The following is a 23,502-nucleotide window of genomic DNA, read 5'->3' as shown; positions in this document are numbered from 1 at the left end:
ACACCACACCCGCGAACCCTTGCCCCACAGTCACACCACACCATCTAACACCACAACCAAAAACCAACCATTACCACAGACGAACATAAAACCCAACGACGACGCCGCCTTACACTCGCGCATACCCGTCCACCATCTTAAATTCATTCACAAAAATCGCTACAGCACAGCTCCTATTTGTTTACCGTTTTACGCTTCCCTGCTCACACTGACGCTCGATTTTCGGCACCCACACCTTCCTTGGACGACGATGATGCGTTTTACACTTGTTTTCGCGTTGAAATCACGTTTAATGAGTCGTTTTTGTTGGCAATACGGTCGTTTGTGAACGCGTCGGGTCGCGACGTCTGCACGTCATGAGGTTCTGTGTGCAACTGAAGAATGGTGGCAGGACTGCGGACGGCCGCGGAACGCGCACGCGCGCTGACTACCCGCCAAAATACACCTACGCGCATGTATGGGCGAAGCTGAAGCTCCCTTTCAAAACTTCGTACATTATCTTGCTTGTGTTTGTTTTTAATCATTAACTGTCAGATGTCCAACACATTTAAAGCGTACATTGACATTATTTAAACATATAACCAATAATTTGTGAATAATACGTAGAAGAGATAGGTCATCCCAGTAACCCCTACGGGTCCTATAACGAGCGAATAATATGAAGCGAAACGACTGTCCTATTTATATCGCGCGTAGTGACATGGGTCGTAGCGCGCTACGGTCGGCTACGGCGTAGATCACTGAACATTCTGCGTAGATCAAATGTAAAGATTTCTATTTTTACAAATGTATGTGTTTTCAGTTATGTACTTTTCTATACTCACTTAATATATACTTATGATGAACGAATGAATTGAGTATATTTCAAATGTGAATGGAAGATTTAATGTATGTGTACATTCTTAACAGTACGAGTATTTTTGAAGTTTATGCTGATCTTAAATTTTTTTGAGTATTTTGAACTTCTAACATATAGATAATCTTGTTACAAAAGCGTAAAGTAATATAAGCGTAAAGTAAGAATCGTGTTTTATCTATTTCAAATGCTTTTACTGTACGTCAAATTGCATCACGTCAATAATGTTAGTTTTTTCTATAGTTATTTTGATATATGTAATTCGTACATATATGAATGAATCTTCGCAGTATCTGCTTTGTATTTGTCAACGATTGTTTACCCCGAATGAAGTATTAGATTCTATTTTGGGTGTGTGACGTCATTCCGGTTTACGTACACACATGTACTATCCGGGGAAGTAGCTTCGAAGTAAGAGATCAAAGGATATAAATAAGAGTTATTTTTTAATAAAATACCAGTAAAATAGTAGTGTAGGTTTAGTTTTAAAGGTGGTAGAACTCTCAGTGGTTTGACACCGGCGGCACCACCGCCATATCTATTTCTGCGCAATAACAGTAGTGTTAAACACTGCTGCGTTCTAGTTTGAAGGGTGTGTTAATGGAGACATTCTTTTTTGAAAAATTCCAGCTTAGAACGACATTTGTATACAAGTACCAAGAATGGCGAGGAACTTATTATCAATTGGTAATGAGTTTTTCTGAACTATGTGTGAAATATCAATCAATCCGAGATGGGCTAATGTAAAACGGGATGAAAGTATAACGGGATGATAGTGTAACAAGTATCAACAGTGTCTTGGTTTCTCTATGGTTACACGGACAGCCAAGCATGGTGACTATAACTTTCTTCGTTTTACCTCAATGCGGAGGGTAATGTTATGCGAGCGTTTTTATGTATGTCTCACTCTCTAGCACGTCCTGCAGCCCGGATGGCTTGACGGCTTTTAACATATGAGGTGTCGTTGGATCCATTTAAATTGTGGAAGTGACATAGGCTGTATTTCTAAACATTTTTGATTTTACAATATTTGCTAGTAAGATGAGGCGTTACTTAAGAGTGAACTTCGAAAGACTGATAGATGGAGACATTATGCTGCTTTGCTGTTTTATTACCTAAAGAATCATAAACTATACAATAAATAATGAAGGTGGTACAACCCTTTGTGATTAGACTCCGGCGGTATCACCGCCGCACCTATTTCTGCCTAATAACAGCAGCGTTAAGCGCTGTGTTGGTTTGAAGACTGTGGTAAGGGAGAAATACTTTTCGAGGCGCTTCAGCTTACCCCTCAGGGGTGGCGGAACTCCGGTAAGAATATCTAATCCTATCTGAAGTGGATTACAGATCTCCATGGGTGGCAGTAGCCACTTACCAGCAGGTGGACTGCAAGCTTGTCTGCTATTCTCATAATATAAAAAGTTGCTAATTAGATGAGGAGTAAACAAACAGTGGACTCCCAAAGGACTGAATAGGAGACGTCATACTGCATTACTACATATTTTATAACATATAAAATCATAATGTACAAAAAAATAAGTTATTATTAGATAAATAACATTCTCCTGACGGGTGAATTCCCAATAAAAAGTTAGCAAACATCTATTTTTACCCTCCAATCAATGAAGGATCTTCTTAACGTCCGCAGTAGCTGTGGCGTGTTGAAACCATGAATTAGTCTAGCCATCGTTAGACACTAGTCTCACGGATAGCTAGCTAGTAAGAGATAAGCGAATAACTATGTTTTCGTTAATTTGAGTTTAAATTTATTAACTTGTGTGTTATGTTAAGAACAATAATGGTAAATGTTATGAAGTTATTTTTATTACTAAAAAGGCCTACATATAATAAATATTTTCTTCCATTTCATTGCTTATACAAATGTAAAATTATAATTTATAAATACAAATACATACAATGCTAGCAGAGCAAATTATTGCATCATACTGTCATGAATGGATACGATCACTGTGACTCAAATCTTTCAGATACGACTTGTATGTAATTTCGCTTGTGATCTGTTTATAACGAGACATAGAAAACATAAAAGTTAAAGCAATTCTGATATTCTTGCTCCATCTTCTTTTTTTATATAATGTAAGAGTAGCAGACAAGCATGCAGTCCACCTGATGGTAAGTGGCTACTTCCGCCCATGGACATCTGTAATCAACCCCAGATAAGATAAGATATTCCTACCTGAGGTCGGCCACAGATGCGCCGCTACCCCTGAGGACTAAGCTGGAACGCCTCGGAAAAGTCGGTCTCCCTTACCACACCCTTCAAACCGGAACACAGCAGCTCCTAACACTGCTGTTATTAGATAGAAACAGGTGTGGCGGTGGTGCCGCCGGAGTCAAACCACAAAGGGTTCTACCACCTTCACATTCCATTTATAAACAGTGAAGAACCCCTGTGTAACATCTCAAAAGGGAAAGCAACTATTAAGCGGTGACACAAACACCTTACCTCATGGCATTGCGTAGGTGGGCAGTACGCCTAGAATAGACTGGCGACGGCCTGGCTAGACCGGGAGCAGACAGCCGAATATCCCAAGACGAAGGCAAATACAGTGACGTTTCACACAAAAAATAAAAAAACAAATCTATTGTGCTGGGGAGCATAATTCCGTGGCCTTATTTGCAATAATCATATTTTAATATGACACAAATGTAAGGTTTGATTTAGTATTGATATAAGCCTATGTTGGCTCATGAAAATCGTTTAAAATAAAGTATTGTTTTGCAAAAAACAAAACATTTTTTATGATGTAATGTTAGTAGGAGAACTCTATAATTTATTTTATTTATTTCATAATCATTTTTTTCCAGAATCAATATAAAATAGTAGATTATGCCAAATAATTTGAGGTGTCAATATCATCAACCCATTACTGTCTCACTTCTGGGTACGGGTCTCCTTTCAGAATGAGAAGAATTAGGCCATAGTCCACCGCGCTGCCCAAGTGCGTATTGTTAGACTTCACACACTTTTGAGAACTGTTTTTTAAGATCTCTCAGGTATGCAGGTTTCATCACAATGTTTTCCTTGACCGTTTAAGCAAGTGATCATTAATTTCTAAAACGCACATAACTTCGACAAATCAGAGGTGCGTTCGTGCAATTTGAACCTCAGACCCATCGAAAGAGTGTTTCAAGCACTATGACTGCTTTCACATTAACTATGAAGAGTACAGGCAGTTAATTTAACTTTCTTTTAAATATGGGTCAGCCAAGTTGTTTGCCAAGTATACGTCGTGACTTCATTTACGCAGACATTTATTTAGCTCAATGTGTGTGGCAACCTTGTAACCAATATGTTAAGTTATATACGAGCCGCGCTACGCTACTAGCGGCTTTATGAAATCAAAATTAAAATTTATCTAACCAGAGAACATTATCTGATTTTTTTTTATTATTTTTACGAAGAAATTATAATGTTAAACTTTCCGTATTTGTTAGGTACTCTATAAAATATAGATGTGTGCACAGACCTGTATTTTCTCTGGAAGTGTGCAACATACTTTGTCTATTTCACAATACCAATAGTAAAGGAAAACATCTTAAGGAAAGATACACGAGTAAGGGTTCTTTAAAATGATCTGAAAGGTCTGTGAAGTATACTCAAAGGTGTGTAAAATCTACGAATCTGTGTTAGTGCGGTGGACTATGGCCTAAACCTATCCACTCTAGGAGGAGGCCCATGCCTAGCACAGGGATATCACGACAGATTGACGTCGACTAAAGTTTAATACGAGGTTTTAAGATCTTTAATAATTGTAATAACAATAATCATATGAAATTATGACAAAATTTATTTTGAAATTCAAGATTGGAACTTAAGTTAATTTTTTTAGAAACTACAATTTCATTTTTGTAGATCTTATAGATGTCACTAAAATAGTTATCTAATAATGTCCTCCACGAGATAGGATATGCAAAAAATATCACAATTTCGACTGGTTACCAAGTTACAAGTTTTTTCAAATAGCATAAACTGTGTGTTTTTCCAAACAATATAAAAATAATTTATTTTTGGGCAGTAAATTTGATAAAAATGACGAAGAAGTTCATATTTCGAGGACCTCCACTCCTTGCCCCGGGGCCTCCACATCTCTAAATCCACTGTCCTTACGACCAACACCTACGAAATAACTAACACGAGATTTAAATTTCAAATATTGTAGGTACCCTTACCATGAGTTTTTACGTTTTGACAAATATGACTGTTTTGGTATTTGTTTACGTATTTGCCCATACAAATTCCAATCAGCGCCCCTAGCGGATTGTATCAGAAATATAGTGTCAGTAACGTAAAATTAAACGTCTAAATTGACAAAATGGCGCTTTATGTTTTCTCTCTTCTTTGCGAATATGCGAGGTAGACAAAAATACTTGAGCACATACTTATTGTTACGTTTACTCAGTCTATTGAAGCAAACGGAACAGTAGCACTACCATGAGTTTACAAAAGTATTACTCGCTAGCGACTGCGTAAAATAAATGTATGAAAAATTGTACAGCGCCTCTGGTGGTTACTGGTAGAAGTAAAATTAGTAGTGGCGTAACTCGATACGTAAAAAACCTATCGAAATCAAATAGCTAGCGAATGTCATTATGATCTATTGCCATACAAATTCGGTCCCATGAGTCATTAATTTGACAGACGTTGTCAAGAAATACCGTAACGGTAGTAGTTATGTTATTCACTAGCAAAATGACAATAGTTTTCTATTTACAATTTCTATAGTGGCGTTTCTATGCCAACTCATGGTAGTGCTACAGAATAATTGGTCTAAGATCCGAAGCTAAATCGAGCTGGACCGAGCTGATAATAGAATGAAACTCATTTTATAATGAAATTAGTACATTGGGTAATACATTAAAAATGGGTTTGCTAAAAAAATCCTGGACAGGATAATTTTAATTATTTTTTGAAAAATTAAAATTTAATTGAAAATTAAATTTTGCAACATCAAGATAATAAGAAAATTCTATTCTGAGTGAATGTTAAAAACATACAGAATGTGCAGGCTTTGGGTTGCCTATTATTTACGTGGACGAACTACTGGGTTGTCAGGTATAAACAGGTATTTCGCTGGCAACTACTTTCACTCATGATGATAATAGATAAAATTTTATATCAGTAGAAGCGCTGTTTTATTGTGAACACGTTGATATAGGGTTGTCTGCAAAATGAAAATTAATTTTTCAAAAAATAATTAAAATTATCCTGTCCAGGATTTTTTTAGCAAACCCATTTTTAATGTATTACCCAATGTACTAATTTCGTTATAAAATGAGTTTCATTCTATTATCAGCTCGGTCCAGTTCGATTTAGCTTCGGATCTTCTACTAAATGGATTGAGTAAACGTAACGTAAAATTGTGGAATGTTTTGAAAACTCATGGTAAGGGTACAGGAATGTCAAAACAAACAACCGAGCTCACAACAGACAGTTTACGAGACTATTTCCAGACCCATGACACTTGCAAGTACTAAACACGTAATAATGGTTTACGTAACAAATAATTTACGAACCTGATAGGCGAGTAGTAAGAACATGTTATCTAATGGAAAGCGTAGGTACGAATCCTGGGAAAACCTTTGAGTGACTAATTTATGTACATTTGGAATTCGTTGTTTTTTTTAATAATATTGGAGTAGCAGACGAGCATGCAGCCCACAAGATGGTAAGTGGCCACTGCCGCCCGTGGTCATCTGTAACCAACCCCAGATAGGATTAGATATTCCTACCTGAGGACTAAGCTGGAACGCCTCAGAGAAGTATGTTTTCCTTCACCACACCCTTCAAACCAGAACACGGCAGCGTTTAACACTGCTGTTATGAGGCAGAAATAGGTGTGGTGGTGGTGCCGCTGAAGTTGAACCACAAAGGGTTCTACCACCTTCAATATCTAGTATGTTGCATGAATAGTCGATAGAATATCATCAGTATTTCAATGAAAACATGTATAAACAATAACAGTTCTTCATAATGTTCTCAAAGGTATGCGAAGGCTATCAATTTACACCATTTAGGCAACGGAGCGGTCTATGGCCTAAATCTATCTATTATGAGAGACTTATGCCCAGCAGTGGGTCAATATCGGTGAGAAGCGCATAGAGGTGACTGATCTTTATTTTTTTACTATACTTACATTCCACTCAGGCATAAATTACACCTCCATGCCGCTATAATTTAAAAAAAAATAAAGAATATGCATATGGTTTATAGAGAGAGACACGTATAGGTTTAAATCTATAAATATGTACCTATAACCAAAGTCATGATTTGGTTATAAAATTAAACTTTTATGGGTTTGTTTTCGTCGAAGTTTATCGGTATTTGGTAACTTCTTACAACTTTGACTAGTGCAAATTATTGTGATTGTTTTATTTAATTAGCTACCTCATCTACTATTAATTTGTGGCAATTACAAATATATTGTATATTTTATAAAAATACCAGGGTGTTATATAAGTGAGGCGTAAATATCCTCAATCACCACACTGACACCGGGACCGCTACGCACGAGCCGCCTACGGTTTTGAATTTCCAGTACTCCTGGTAGAGCGAGCCAGCAATATATAACTTACCTGGGTTAGAAAGAGACGGTTATGCCATCGATCGGCTTGCGTCACACAGGACGCGTGGGCGCGATGACGTCACCCCGCACCCGCCAATCACTGGCGAAGGAAAAGGCGGCACGAATTAGTGAAAAATTGCGGAAAATACTCGCCTGGACGTTTCCTTGCAATTACGTCAGATCGAGCTGCGTTGTAGGATTTTGAATGGGCTGTGGTATTATGCCAAATATCTAAACTACATCTGCTATTATTTTGTAACAATTACTAATTTAAAAGTGTAAAAATACCTGTTTTAACACTTAGATCCATTTACATTTAAGTAGGTAATAAAAAGGGTGTTTAAACTGTTTGTTTATCTTTGATTATACTAATATAGGCTTCTCCTATGTACCTCCAAAAATAGATTCTCTTTCACTTTTTAGTAAACGGTTATTTTTATTCCTTCTGTATAAGTGAATGTCCCCACTGATCTGTCATCTGATTTTGTATGCCCCTACCTAAACTCAAATATTATTAGTATTTCATCATGATTAAAATGTAGCTTACAATATTTTGTTGCCGGCTTTACACACTGTTTGTTATACAGGTAGCGACATCTAGGGGCAGTTCTTATAACTATTACGCTTGAACAACCACACAGCTTATGCTTGTTTTAGTTCTATGTTTTCTCAATAGATGGCAGCATGTATGTATAATTTTAAAAGTAATATTACGTTTCATACATGATTGTGTAATAAAGTAAATAGAATAAAATAATAAAAAAACACATTTTTTTATAAAGAAAAGAATGTAAAATTAGAATTAAATAAAACATATAGATTTGTTGTGATAAACAATTTCATACGGTCCTTCACATCATTATTTTAATAGGAAAAATAACGAGTTTTTTTTCCAAAAATCTTAATGTTATTAGGAAAATATGGTTTCTAAAATGGTTCAGTATGATTCAATGATTTCAGTATGATTGAAATCTAACTATAGGGCCATCTTTACTACTCCCATATATTATGATTTATGACATATTGTAGTAACCAATGGTAGTGATGGGTACTTTGGTTAAGTTGGGACCTTTTTGCCAAGTAGGTATACGCAAAAACACCCGTGCATCTTTTGCTTTGATTTTTGGACGAGCTTCATTCTTAATTTGCTTCATTCTTTCACACTCTTTCTTAATATAAAAAATAATATTTAATTCATGCTTAATCATAACGGATGCTACCATTCATAGTTCACTAACCTCATCTAATCATTAATAATGCTATCCAATTTATTTAAATGTCATCTTCCTATTAGCAATGTTGTTAAATATCCAAATTCGTGATATCATCGGTTCATTGATCCACAGGTTTTTATCAGACCGGTGCCCCATGGATGGTCGTAAAGGTCAATTTTAGGGTTCCGTACCTAAAAGGTAAAAAGGAAACCCTATAACCAAGCCTGCGCTGTCTGTCCGTCTGTCATGGGGCTCTATCACGTGAACCGTAATAGATAGACACTTGAATTTTTACAGCATATGTATATCGGTGGTAGTGATACCAAATAGTACAAATAAAAAAAAATATTGTCGAATAGATAATCTCTCTTCCTTGGGAAGTCGGTTAAAAAAATAAGTTGAAAATAATGAGGGGTACCCGAAACCATTACGGGGGAATACCCGAAACCACTAACTTTCGACGTTTTTAGCTAAATCTTTTGAACCGTAAAAGGAAGATAGTTCAAATTTTCTCAATGCATTCACATTTGGCTGCTGTGATAACAAATACTAACATTTTAAAAACTACAAATGAAAAATTTGACTTACGGAACCCTCTATGTGCGATGCGACTCACACTTGGCCCATGTTTTTGTGTATTTTGTTCTTTCTGTGTCCGCTTCAGGTTACATATTTATAGACTAGTTTTAGCAACGGAACAATAAAAAGTCTTAGCCAATACGCCACGAGGCGAGCGGTTTGTTTTATCTCACAAAACAATGTTGTTAAAATTTATTAAGGTTGAAAGTTTAGGTACATGACCAATGCAACGATTTGAAACGTATGAGGTTTAAATTGTTTGTTTATCTATTGAAAACATAAGAAAATCTGAAGGTGATAGAACCCTTTGTGGTTCGACTCCCGACGCACCACCGCCACACCTATTTCTGCCTAATAACAGCAGTGTTAGGCGCTGCTGTGTTCCGGTTTGAACGGTGTGATAAGGGAGACAGACTTTTCCGAGGCGTTCCAGCTTAGTTCTCAGGGGTAGCGGCGCATCTGTGGCTGGCCTCAGGTAGTAATATCTAATCCTATCTGGGGTTGATTATAGACGTCCATGGGCGGCAGTAGCCAATTACCATCAGGTGGACTGCATGCTCGACTGCTAGTCTTATATTATATATTTTTTTTTGTTTATGCATCAACATTTTACATTAGAAGTAATAATTTCATACTTAAAGCGTAACACACATGTTTAACACATCGTAAAACTGTTGTGGTTATGTTATAACTAACATAATTATTATCAAGGGCTGCCTTATGTTTGTTGCGAAAGGGCTGTGTATGGAACTGATAGTTATTGGAGGAATATACAATAATCCAAATAAATCCTCAGGAGACAATTTAAGTAGGATTCGTGTACCTACTGTTTGTCGGCCGACTTCGGGTAGGAATCTAATCCTATCTGAGGTTGATTACAGATATCCATGGGCGGCGGTAGCCACTAACCAGGTGGATTGTACGTTTGTCAGCTACTCCTATATAATAAAAAAATCTAGTTCTGTATACTAGAATACTTAACATTAAATTGTGCTTAGAAAATAAAACGTAATATGTAATAAGGTCTTTCGATAACGTAAACCTTACCATATTATTTAAAAAAAAACTTGAAGGAAATCATAGATTAGTAAAGATTACCTACTCTTTTTCTTGTGAGGAGTTCACAAGAAAATGTAACCAGTTTGACAATTGAAATTGTCACTGTTATTTTTCATGTTCGAAAAATTAAAAAAAGTGTAGTTTTTAGATCCTTTACGAATGAAACGATATTTCTGTTTTTGCACCATTAACTGCACATGTCGGCATTGTTCCGCGTAAATTACACAATGACAGCCATTAAATGGCTGACAGAATTGTCAAGCGTTTGAGTCATTTAATGGCTTCCTTCAATAACAAGGCGGTGTGATATCTATACTTATCTATGAAGAAGATATAAAAATTACTATAAGGACAAATGTGAGACAGACTTAAATTAATTAAAAAATGACGTTTCTTCAATAATAAAATTTTGCAATTCAAATTAATTATGTGAAAAACCGTAGCTATTTTTCGAGTTTTTTAAATGAATCTATCTGACATCAGATCCTGGTCTTAGGCATTTGATTTTTTAAGCCATTGACCTCTAGAAGTTTCCAAATTATATTTTTTGTATGAGAAGTTTCATCAATGTTTTGTTTCTCATTTTTTATCAATTTACTTCGCTCTGATGATTGTCGAGGACAATTTGCGATTAGAATTATTGATTTGTATTGTTATGTAGCAAAAACGTGTTGTACATGAATGATTCATCTATACCACTTAGAAAAAACAATAGAGTACTTAATAATTTAATAATCTTTAATCTCTATTCAGATTTCCTTTGTGATTGTATATCTTTATGTATGTTTAAGGCTGATATTGGTTAACAGTTACTAATCGAAATTATATTGGTCGGTGTTTTATTGGTTACCTTTTGTTTTTATTTACGAGGAGGAAACCTTCAAAAGGTACCCGACGACGTGGGAGCGACGCCGGGTTATGTGGGATTTTTACTGCACTAAAACCCCCCCGGTGGCCTTCTTCTCAATGCTTGGTGGAGAATTCCGCTATCTCCGATGGAACACAACCGGAGTCCTCCATCCTTGCCGCCATCCTTACCGGGGTTGCTCTCCGGACGGTTTGAGCTCCCACTCATGCCGCCGGCAACCCCGGAAGCCCCCTTTTAGTCGCCTCTTACGACAGGCAGGGGATTTTATTGGTTACCTATGTATAATAACTGGTGTTTGGATTAAAGTTCTTAAATTTCGAATAAGTCAGTAAACAAATTTCGGAGATGGTACGGCTAAATTCGTTATACTTTAACGCCTTGCGAGGAATGTATTTTATTACCTGTTACCCTGTAGGTAGAGCAGTTTAGGAATTTAAAATGTATGTAGTTTTGTATAGCATAAAAACATATATATGGTCGAATTAAAAAACCTCCTTCTTTTTTGATGGTTAAAAAAAGGATAAAATTGACACTAAATCCCAAAAAAAATCTAATTAACATCGACTTTTTAAAACAAGTAAAACTTTTACACAAATTTCGGGATGAACTATAGCTGCTGATACATAAATTACGATACAAGACCCGTTTGTTTTGTATTTATTAGTGTCAATAAAGAATCCTGTATGTCTTGTAACTTGGGTATTGAACCCAGAACGCAAAGTATATCGACCTGCACCAATGAACTCTACAAAATTAATTTTATTTTATCATCGCGACATCATTTGAATAATTTGTGATAAATTAGGAGAAAGAAGACCAGTTTAATTAAGGATTATAAAAAAAAAATGTTTTATTTGCGACGTAAAAATCTTTGGCTATTACATTCAAATATTTTTTGCATTTACGTTGGAATGCCTCGCATTGTCTAATCCTTGCTACACCCTTCATATCAGAACACAGCAGCGTAGAACACTGCTTATAGGTGGTAAAAGGGTGGTGGTTAAAGGTGGTAGAACTCTCAGAGGTTCGACTCCGGTTGCAACACCACTACATCTATTTCTGCCTAGTAACAGCACTGTTGTGTTCTAGTTTGAAGAGTGTAAGGGAGACATACTTTCCGACGCGTTCCAGCTAAGTTCTCAGGTGTAGCGACGAATCTATGGCCGACCTCAGGTAGAAATCTAATCCTATCTGGGGTTGATCCATGGGCGGCAGGAGCCACTTACCATCAAATGGACTGCATGCTCGTCTGCTACTCCTGTATTATAAAGAAGGTAGAAATAGATGTGGCGGTGCTTTCGGAATCGAACTACTCCTTAGTTCGATTTTACTACCGTTAATAAGATGCACAAAGATATAACTAAGGTTGTACCAATTAGTAGCTCATTTTAAACGCGGGCCATGGCAACGTCAAAACATTTGTCATAACTCATAACCTCGCTATGTATTTTGCATATGAATGAGCGACCGTGGGAAACCGTGGTCTTTGATCTATTTATGCCTTACGTATAAGATTGGTTGTACATTCTCGCGCAATAACTGTGATTACATTGTTTATACACTACTTGCGTCTGCTCGCGACTTTGTTCGTGTGGACTTTCAGTTTTATGATAAATAGTCGTAACCAATAATTATAGTTTATAAACTGAAAATCACGCTAGGTCGCACAGGGAAAGTCATTAATTCTGACAATCCTGGTGAGGAGAATTACATACATACAGGTCAAGCTAATAAAAGCGTGGTATTTACTTCGTGATCGTGTGTACCTACTTATATTAATTTTCAATGAGATTTGTTGAATGGTAAAGAAGTATATTGCAACGCCATCTAGTGGCAAGTTATATGTAACGAAATGGGTAATATCTTTAAACACCACTTTTAATTAACATTTTTGTTTAATTTCTATAATATAAATATTCTTCTTCAAGCTTAAGCATGTGAAATATTTTTATCAGAGTAAAAAAAAAATTAAATTGTAAGAAAGAACAGAATGAAGTATTTATTTTTATAAAAATGATTATCCTTACTATTTTTAAAACAGAACATCAGGCTTTAAACATAATAATATAATTAAGTAACACAAACAAAGATACAAACATGAGATGCAAGAAATAATCTGAATTCATAAAATCTTTCCAGAAATTATACGTTAAATAAGTCATTTTTACCGACTTCAAAAAAAGAGGTTCCTCAATTCGATCGTATATATGCTTTTTTGTGTACTTTTGTTTCAGGCAAGTATGTTGTCAGCTGCGCTATAATTTTTGCAGACGCAGTAAAATAGAAAAAGCCTTGTCAACGTGTATGACATGTGTTACAACATATGTCTACTCGTAACATACTTCTTGCGTATATTGCACATCAAATCACATCATACCATCGTAATGCTGGGAGCCATTCTAACCCCATTGTTATATCATCTGTGACATTGATATATAGGCTTTCTGTATGCAAAGAAAAGATTATCGAGCTTAGATTCCATAAAAAAATATTCACATGAATTTCTTTAAGAAAGCTAGATTATTCATTTAGTTTTTTTTATTAAGTAATTTTTATTAGTGTATATAGTTTATTTTAACTAGTGAATAAGTGTATCAATGTTTTATTTAATAGCAGTGATAGTCTAGTGGTTAAGAAACTCAGCCTCTCGATCGAGGGGTCCGAGGTTCAAATCCCAGGCACGCACCTCCGAATTTTCAAAAATTATGTGCATATTAGAAATTAATTATCACTTGCTAAACGGTGAAGGAAACCTGCATACCTGAGAGATTTATAAAAAAAAATCTCAAAGGTACGTGAAGTCTACCAATACGCACTTGGCCAGCGCGGTGGACTATGCCCTAATCCTTCTCATTCTGAGAGGAGACCCGTGCCCAGTAGTGGGACAGTAATGGGTTGTTGATGATTGATGATGTTTTATTTGTATATTGTAAATAAAAATAAATATTACTGTAAAAAAAGTAATGGAGGAATTTTAGTAAGTGGTGTTTTCAATGGTTGTAATGTAATTGTAAGTTGTTGTAACATTTTCTTTGTTTGTTTTACAAGGTAAAGGTCCTTCAAAATTAATTAAAATGAACGTTTAAAAAGTAATATTATTATACATTGTATTCTGGTTCTGTAACCGTGGGAAAAAAAACAAGCCGGACGTATTTTGGCGGGAAGTCTAACATTTTGTGAACTAAAGGTCATTACTACAGAAATAAAATGTTAAATTTATACCATTACAATTTAATATATAAGTATTGTTATATCCTTCGACACTGCACCACCGTCACACCTATTATTTATCTATACTAATATTATAAAGAGGAAAACTTTGTTTGTTTGTTTGGTTGTAATGAATGGCTCAAAAACTACTGGACCGATTTTAAAAATTCTTTCACCATGCGAAAGCTATATTATCCACGAGTAACATAGGCTGTATTTTATATGAAATAAATTTGGTAAATCGATTTTGAGGCGGTACAAAGTTTTCTGGGTCAGCTAGTATATTATATAATAACATAGATAAGTGTATATATCTCATCGCCTTGTATGGAGGAAGCCATTAAATGGCTTAAACGGCTGACATTTCTGTCAGTCATTTAATGGCTGTCATGGTGTAATTTACGCGGAACAATGGCGACATCCGTAGTTAAGACACGACATCGAAGAAAAAGTGTGGAAAAATATCGTTTTATTCGTAAATGATCTAAAAACTACATTTGTTAAATATTTTAAGCACGAAAATAGATGACAGTGACAATTTCAATTGTCAAAACTGGTTACATTTTCTTGTTAGGAGTGAATCTTTACTAATCTATGCCTAATAACAACAGTGTTTAGCGCTGCAGTATTCTGGTTTGAAGGGTTGGTAAGGAAGACTTTTCCGAGATATTCCACCCGAATCCGCAGGGATAACGGCGCATCTGTGACCAACTTCGGGTAGGAATCTAATCTGATCTGGGATTGATTACGGATGTCCATAAGTGGCAGTAGTCACTTACCATCAGGTAAGACTGCATTCTCGTCTGTTATTACTAGGTATACCTGTTATTACTAGGTATGTACTAGGTATTTAAAAAAATGATTACAGATGTCCATTGGCGGTGGCACTTTGTGGCAATTATTTGGACAACATCGTCTACCTAAGGATTTGAGGAACAATGAAGCATTTACTAACATTTATAATCAATGTTTTTGTTTTGTTGGATTCATCTTCTAATTTATAAGTATGCATATGTAAAAATCATGTCAGTAATTATGACATGGTGAATAATGACCAACAAGTTCAAGGAATAGAAAGCTTAGTCAGTATGTTTTCGCTAAAACTCAGCGTTAATCACATTAGAACAATTAGCAGCTATGAAAGTTTCATTTTCTGACGTCATAATTTATTAAAACCCTTTTATTCGTCTATATAGTATGTCTATTCTACACTCACTCATTTTACTCATATTTTATTTTTATTATATAAATTATCGAAAACGAAATTTAAAAACTTCTGCTATTCTGTTAAACAGCTTAACTAGCCTCCTGAAGTACGAAACCACGCATGAATTTTAACCACTAGTGGTCACCCATCCGACTTCTGACCGCGCTCGATATGGCTTAATTTTTTACATCGATTGACGGAAGTACGCACGAAAACCCCTAGCGGTCACCCATCCAATTTCCGACCGTGCCTGACGTTGCTTAATTTAGCAGATCGGTTAAGATGTATAGTCCGCGCCAAACTGCTAGACCGCTATGAAGTTGTTGCGAGCAGGTATAGTCATGCAATTTGCTATGGCGACGCGATTCACTTCTATATTCAGAGCGGACTAGCAGTTTTACGCGGACTATACACATGCAAGCTTCAATAAGTTAATAGTATAAGTTAAAACCATTATTCGAACAATCTTAATTACATTTTAATCGCATTATTTTGCAATAGCGCACATGATTGAGGACTTTTCTTGCGTAACAGTTCAACAATGGATTGCTAAACTATTTCTTTCAATAGCGTATGGGAACAGGCGGTATTAAATGTTGTCCATTGTGTTGTCCTTCAATAGCAGTGTTTTATACTTGTATGAGTAATTGAAAAGTTGAAGAATGTGGTGGATTAAGAAAATCAATATGTATTATGCGTCTCATAAGTTTATTTTTTTTCATATAGAAGTAGTCTGAAGGTGGTAGAACCCTTTGTGGTTCGACTCCGGTGGCACCACCGTCTATTTCTACCTAATAACAGCAGTGTTAGGCGCTGCTGTGTTCCGTTTTGAGGGGTGTGGTAAGGGACACATACATTTCCGAGGCGTTTCAGCTTAGTCCTCAGGGTAGCGGCACATCTGTAGCCGACCTCAGGTAGAAATATTTAATCCTATCTAGGGTTGATTACAGATGTCCATGGGCGGCAGTAGACACATTCTACTATTCATTTAGTCATAATAAAATAGTAAAATTTTGAAAGATATCAGTAAAATTATTTTCAAATTTTGATGTGTTGATGCTTAAGTCATACCTATAAGGAATTCTTAAGTCGTACCTTGTACGGCTTAGGCGTTGTTAGAAATTATTCACTGATTATTATATTTTCATATTGAAACGAGTGCAAAACAGTGCTTTTACTGCTGTTCAGGTGTAAAGTTTGTGCCTCAAGAACCTCTACGACGGGTTCTCCAATTAAGTTTCGACAGAACAAATATTAACAGTTATGTTAACCACAATATGGCCAGTATTGGCCAATGGTCAAAACTCAATAGAACTAAATCAGATTGATCTTGGGACCTCGGTTGGCATATTGCTTGTCCAATCAGAATAGTCGAACCCGCGCCTTTAAGGAAGTGAACGGTTTGTAAAGTATTTACTTGTTATCGAAGCAGTGACCAGATTTAAATAAACAGGGGGATATTTAGAAACAAAGTTAATACGAGGAAAGTAAATTAACGGCTCGCAGTCATATTAAAAGTAAGAAATAAATATAAAATCCTATAACTACAATTTAAGAAACTTTATATTTTTAAAGAAACGAATCTCAGTATATATTAAAAACTAAATAGCGGTAACAAAAAGAAATAGTGTTTACTGCTTCCATAGTTCTGAGGGCACCTAGTGCCGTCGGTCGCATTTATTAGGTAGGTACTTATTGTTAGATGACAGTTGTTAAACTATATCAGATGCCTTCTCGGCGCAATAATATACGACATATCTTTATCACCTTTATGCAATTTTTACATGTGTCTACATATTAGTACTTTAGTATTATAGAATATTCTGTGTTCTAGTTTCATAAAATAGTTGAATGAGCTAATGAAAAAAGAGCCAGTGTTATCTTATAGGTATATAAAATTGTCGTGTCACAATGTTAGTTACCGCACTTCTCCGAAACGGCTTTACCTTTTACCTTTTTTTTTGTTTCACCAAATTTTATATGCATATTCAGTAGGTCGGAGAATCGGCTACTATCTATTTTTCATACCCCTAAGTGGTAAGGGTTGTTCACCCTTAACATTTTTTAATTATATGACAACACAACGTTTCCCGGGTCAACTAGTATTATATGAAAAAAAAATATGTCGGCGCAGGTCATTTGAGTGATTCAAATTACGAAAGTATTGGAGTTTACAATACATTGGCGATAGATGGCGCCAGGCGTAACGGAACATTGGAACGACGAACGGTCTTCTCATGGAGGCAATGATCGGAGAATTCAGATCTTTGTAACTCTATATCGGGATGAATCTTATTATTCTGTTTTAGTTTTCATTATTTGAAGTCCTTTGTGAATTTGTGTTTGTCGAGTCTAATAAAAGTGTAATATTGAATAATTAGTGATGATTATAATTGGGATCGCTTATCTCTTACTGCCCTATGTACGATCTTATTATCTGAAGCAAGCAAAGAATATGTGTGGTCATGTGCCAACATATATATTAAAATAATAGAACTATCCGTGCGAAATATTGTTGATATATGAACACTAGTAATAGCGACATGATTTGTCCCAGTTTCGCGTGTCTGGAAAGGTGAAGGTGACGTACTGAGGGCGGGATCTGACCTTTGACTTGTGTATGGATATTAATGGCTAACTTTGTTCTGCTTAAGAGTAATGTGTACCTAAGGAAATAAGCTTTACTAGTAGATTCAGTTTATTTGATGGTTAGCGATCAATAGAAGTAGTCAAAATGCTATCTTCTAAGGAGGTAACGCAAATGCAGTAAGAATATTGTGTTGAAAATTGGCTTATAGATCGGCTTATTATTGTAATCTTATAATGTTTTTAATAATATAATTAAAGCTGAAAAAATACAATTATAATAGGAACGTATAATAGTAATGTAGGGTGTCGACTTACTATATAATATTATATACTTATATAATTGAAATGTAATTTTATTTTATTTCCGAATTTATTTTCAAAATATATTAACACAAATATGTTGCTTATAAATTGGCCGCAGTCGGGTAAAAAATAAACTTGTTTTGACTGATTCAGACATTTCGTATTTTATAATTATTTATTTAAATTGAAATAAATTTATAACTTGAATTATAGATAAGGAAAATGTATTTTCCTTAAAAGTAAGAACACGATGCGGTCGAATGTAGCCCTATACTAATGTTATCACCAAATTAACTGATGAGTTATACATAAGAAAATACAATCAGTAGTCTATGTCACTATTTCGCAACTTACGACATCTGCCTCCGTGGCGCAATCGGCTAGCGCGTTCGGCTGTTAACCGAAAGGTTGGTGGTTCGAGCCCACCCGGGGGCGATAATTTTTGAACTTTTTATTTTACACATTTTTCTACATTTGAAGACACAGCATATTTTTTTTTTATTTTCTTCAATATTTTTCGTAAAATATTTTTAATACAATATTTTTTTGTAAAAAATGAAACATTTTTGTATTTAAACTATATTTTAATTATTTTTAATACAATATTTTTATGTAAAAACTAAAACATTTATGTATTTAATTTTTTTTTATGTGAAGAAGTTTTTAAAATTACGGATTTAAATATGTTATTTTTTTAACATTCTTGTCTATTTTTATTTGCTCTATACCGTTGAGTTGCTATTTTTCCTGACGACAATCTTATTGCCGTTAGTGAAGTACTAAGAATGACATCTATTGAATAAAAAAATTAATTCATTGATTTTATTATCACTCGTTATAAAATTATTACATTTTACGGAAAATGTTGTGCATTAAAGTACTATCTAATAGGCAAAACCGCATGTAAACACGTTGGAAATGTGCTAATTATTATATAAATGCAAGTAATTTTAATCTTAATTATATCTGTTTTCTGCAATTTCATTATTTTTCATTTATAAAATGACAAAATAACACATGTTCAATAATTAAAAGAAAGTTTATTTGTATTTTAAAATTAGAAGTTTAAGTTGAAATTAGTAATAATTATTTTTGTAAATTTCAATATTCATATTTCATTTTTTTAATAAAATATTTTTAAAAGAATTATATTGATTATTTGTTAAATATAAGTGAAAATATTTTGTATCAACTGTATCATAATTTCGCTTTCACATTTGTAACCTTCGATAGCTCAGTTGGTAGAGCGGTGGACTGTAGCGGTATTAAACGAAGTCATCCATAGGTCGCTGGTTCAAATCCGGCTCGAAGGATTTTTCTGCAGTTTTTTTTAATCTGTTTCATTTTACATTTCTTTTAAAATTATTAGTATCAAATAAATTTAGGACTTAATTATAATAAAAAAGTTTTTAGTTTTTTAAACTTCAAGCAATAAAAAAATATAATTCATTTTTATTTAGTACGCATTTAGGCATATAGTTCAGTTGATGGCAAGTGGCTACTGCTGCTCATAGAAAATTGTATACAACACCACCCAAAGCAAACAACCCTTCAAAGCAAAACAGCAGCTCTTAACTTAAGTAGGTTAGACAGATATGGGCAGAAATTGGTAAAACGGTGCCTCTGGCATGTTGGCACAAAAGATCAAGCCAAATTGTGATTAAATAAAAATTCTAAATTGTTAGTAAGTATGAAATAAATATATTTTCCTTAAAATAGCCCTTTTTCCTAGTTTGCTAGTTTCCTATATATTTCCTAGTTTCCTATATATTGTCATTTCATAGAGATTAATCCTTATAAGTAATACTAATAGATGGCGTAATAATACAGATGTGTTTTTTTTCAAATGCACTCATTTTGCTTAAGGTCCTGCCTCGTACATATAAAAATCTGCCTCTTTATTGAAGGGGCCGAGGTTCAAATCCGAGGCACGTACCTCGGATTTTCAAAGTTAAGTGCATATTAAAAATTGATTATCACTTGCTTAAACTGTGAGGGAAAACATCGTGAGAAAATCTGCATATCTGAGAAATCTAAAAAAAAGTTTTCTAAGGTATGTGAAGTCTACCAAGTCGCACTAGGCCAGCGCGGTGGACTACAACCTTTTCCTTCTCATTCTGAGAGGAGACCCAGCTGTGGGATGGTAATGGGTTGATGATGATGATGATCGTAGCTATAGTCCGCGTAAAACTGCTAGTCCGCTCTGAATATAAAATTGAATCGCGTCGCCATAGCAAATTGTATGACTACACCTGCTCGCAACAACTTCACAGCGGACTAGCAGTTTGGCGCGGACGATATCAAATTTTATTTCCTATTCTGCATCCTATACTCTGTTTGTAGGTATGGTAAGTCACACGAGACGTCGGGTGTAGTCGCCCACCTTGAAATCAGTTCCTTTCTAATAACTTGTGGGAAAATTATTCTCCATGTGATTTCCATGCTCAATTCTTACTAGTACCTAGAGCTTAGAAGTCAAATGTCGGATTTGATTAATATTATTATATTATCTTATCTTTATATAAATCACGTGTCACTTTGTTCTTATAAGCTTGACTCGGTAACCGTCAGTGTTGCCAACTATAATTTTTAACATCAAAATTTTTGTTTTTTTGTATGGTATCCCTGTTTTCTGTTTTAATCAGCAGTTTTTTGCTCTCTAGTGTGATTGTCATATTAATCTTTTTTTTTTTATAATGTAGAGATAGCAAACTATTGCTGTTCGTCGACATCTGTAATCAATCCCAGATAGATAAGATTCTTACCAACGGTAGGCCACAGATGCGTCCTCAGGGTGAGGACTAAGTTGGAACGTTTCGGATGAGTGTCTTGCTAAAAATATTTTAAATGGAACACGGAAGCTATAATATTAATAATGGTGCTATTATTAATCGAACGAATCGAACCACAAAGGCTTCTACCACCTTCAATGTTTAAGAATCTTTCAGGATCCTTAAAGTTTAGTCAAATCTTTCAATTCTTAGCTAGCTGGACTACGGCTAAATCCCTATCATTTTGAGATGAAACCCGTGCCCACCAGTGGATGAATAGGTAATGGATTAATAAAGATTATTATTTTGAGGTTTCCATATTGTTCCTCATTGTAATAATAAGTGGTTATAAAAAAACAAAAAACTGGATTTTGATAAATTATAAAATACTTAATATAAGTAATAATTTATTAATTTAATTCCAGTTTTGCTATGTGACTATTATTCTGATGTACAGACAAAATATTGCCGTTATATTTAAATGTTCCTAACGGCTTTTAAAAATATTAAGTATGTATGTATTTGGCGTAAACAAATGTCGTTAATGGCTTATAAATTATTCAATACTTAACTGTTTTACGACATTTTATCGGTGTTAATAACCGAAAATAAATTAGGTAGTAAAAGATATTGACATATTGTACTTATATCTATTTCGTATGTATACAATTGAAGTGTTAGTGATAAGATGAAAGCTTATTAATCAGGATTTTATATGTATGGGTCTATACCCAAAGTTTAAACCTCAAGTTTCAGCCGTAGATATCTATATATCTACGGTTGAAACTTGTGGTTTAAACTTTCAACACGGGTTCCACCCTCTAGCGGACTAAGGGTGTAAGGGGCGTACCGCTCCGGGCCCTCGGTATTAAGGGCCGCAAACACAGTTGCTAACCCTTCCGAACTAAAAAGCTGTAAAAGAAATTCGCTACAAAATATTGAATTACCTTTTTAAACTGGGGGCCCCATTTAACATTTCTGCCTTGGGCCTCCTTACTCGGAACTCCTGACCTTACCTTGGGACTCCTTACCTTAGTTTACCACTGATTCCACCTAAAGCCACAAAATGCAATTCTTATGGATTGACATGTTTGCCGTATGTAAGACAGCTGGCGTTCACTGTCTTCCATAGAAATGCAATTAACTATTTCACGCTAACTAAAACGATTCAAACAAATTCCATGAATTTGAAATAATTGAAGGGAATATTGCGATGCCATAGTTAGTTAGGCTTTTTTTTTCTTGGTTGTAGATATATTGTCGTTCATAAAGAGTTCTGAAATAATGTACTTTAAATAAAATATTTTTGACTTAAACTTTGTGAAAACAGGCAAAATGGCAGAATCTGGATGTGATTTGGGATAGACTTAAGATTTGAGTGGAATCGCTTGGTTTATTAAGTTAAGAAAGACAGCGAATAAATAGTATATTAAATACTAAAATTTTGTCTCCCCTTAAAAGGTCACGGATGGACTTGTGTACATAATTTCAGATTTAGAGATTTTTAAAAGACACATCTTATTTCTAAAATTTTGCCGTCTTCTTGTTAGCACGGAAGAACTAAATCCTTAGATTATATACCCTTAGATTGTAGATTTGGAGGCTCGAGCCCCGTAGCCTCTCTTCTTGAGCCAATACCTTTTTTTATAATATAGGAGTAGCAGACGAGCATGCAGTCCACCTGATGGTAAGTGGCTACTGCCGCCCATGGACATCCGTAATCAACATAAGATATTCCTACCTGATACATATTCAAAACGGAACACAGCAACGCCTAACACTGCTGTTATTAGGCAGAAATAGGTATGGTGGTGGTGCCACCGGAGTCGAACCACAAAGGGTTCTACCACCTTCTAGCTACCTCTTACTCTTTAAATAGTGCAAGACGCTAATGTTTATCGTCCAACTAGTTATTAAAAATATAACGTACTTGCAAACGGAATGCGATACAATCTATAAGTGTACCAAGGTCGATCACGACCGCCTCTCATCCGGAGCTATCTGGGATCGGCTATCTATTGCTGCTGTAATTGCTTATGTGGATAAGATAAGCGGATAATTGTATATGGAGTAGCAGTTTCAAAAGTGAAATTTAGGATAAGCATGTCTGACTGTCACTTGGCTACGTTTTAAGTAACAGTGATAAGTAATTTGATACTATTGGAGCGCTCATACATAATTTTTTTCTTTTGAAAAAATCATAGTAAATATTTTATGAAAATCCGACTGCTTTAAAATAATTAACTAAAAAGGGAAGTA

General features: G+C 35.0%; 2 non-coding genes across 2 annotated transcripts; both read left to right on the top strand.

The window, feature by feature from the left end:
- Positions 1-18,833: 18,833 nt before the first annotated feature.
- On the top strand, positions 18,834-18,907 carry TRNAN-GUU (transfer RNA asparagine (anticodon GUU)). Its single transcript has one exon. It is a non-coding gene; the product is annotated as a tRNA-Asn (tRNA).
- A 788-nt stretch (positions 18,908-19,695) lies between these two features.
- TRNAY-GUA (transfer RNA tyrosine (anticodon GUA)) lies at positions 19,696-19,785 on the top strand. Its single transcript is given in 2 exon segments — positions 19,696-19,732; positions 19,750-19,785. It is a non-coding gene; the product is annotated as a tRNA-Tyr (tRNA).
- Positions 19,786-23,502: the final 3,717 nt, after the last annotated feature.

This window comes from Epargyreus clarus, unplaced genomic scaffold (genome assembly GCF_041222505.1).
Source record: "Epargyreus clarus isolate Ecla_fem2 unplaced genomic scaffold, WU_Ecla_fem_2.2 ptg000029l, whole genome shotgun sequence".
In the NCBI taxonomy this organism is placed as follows: Eukaryota; Metazoa; Arthropoda; class Insecta; order Lepidoptera; family Hesperiidae; genus Epargyreus; species Epargyreus clarus.
This window is presented reverse-complemented; position numbering and strand designations above follow the sequence as displayed.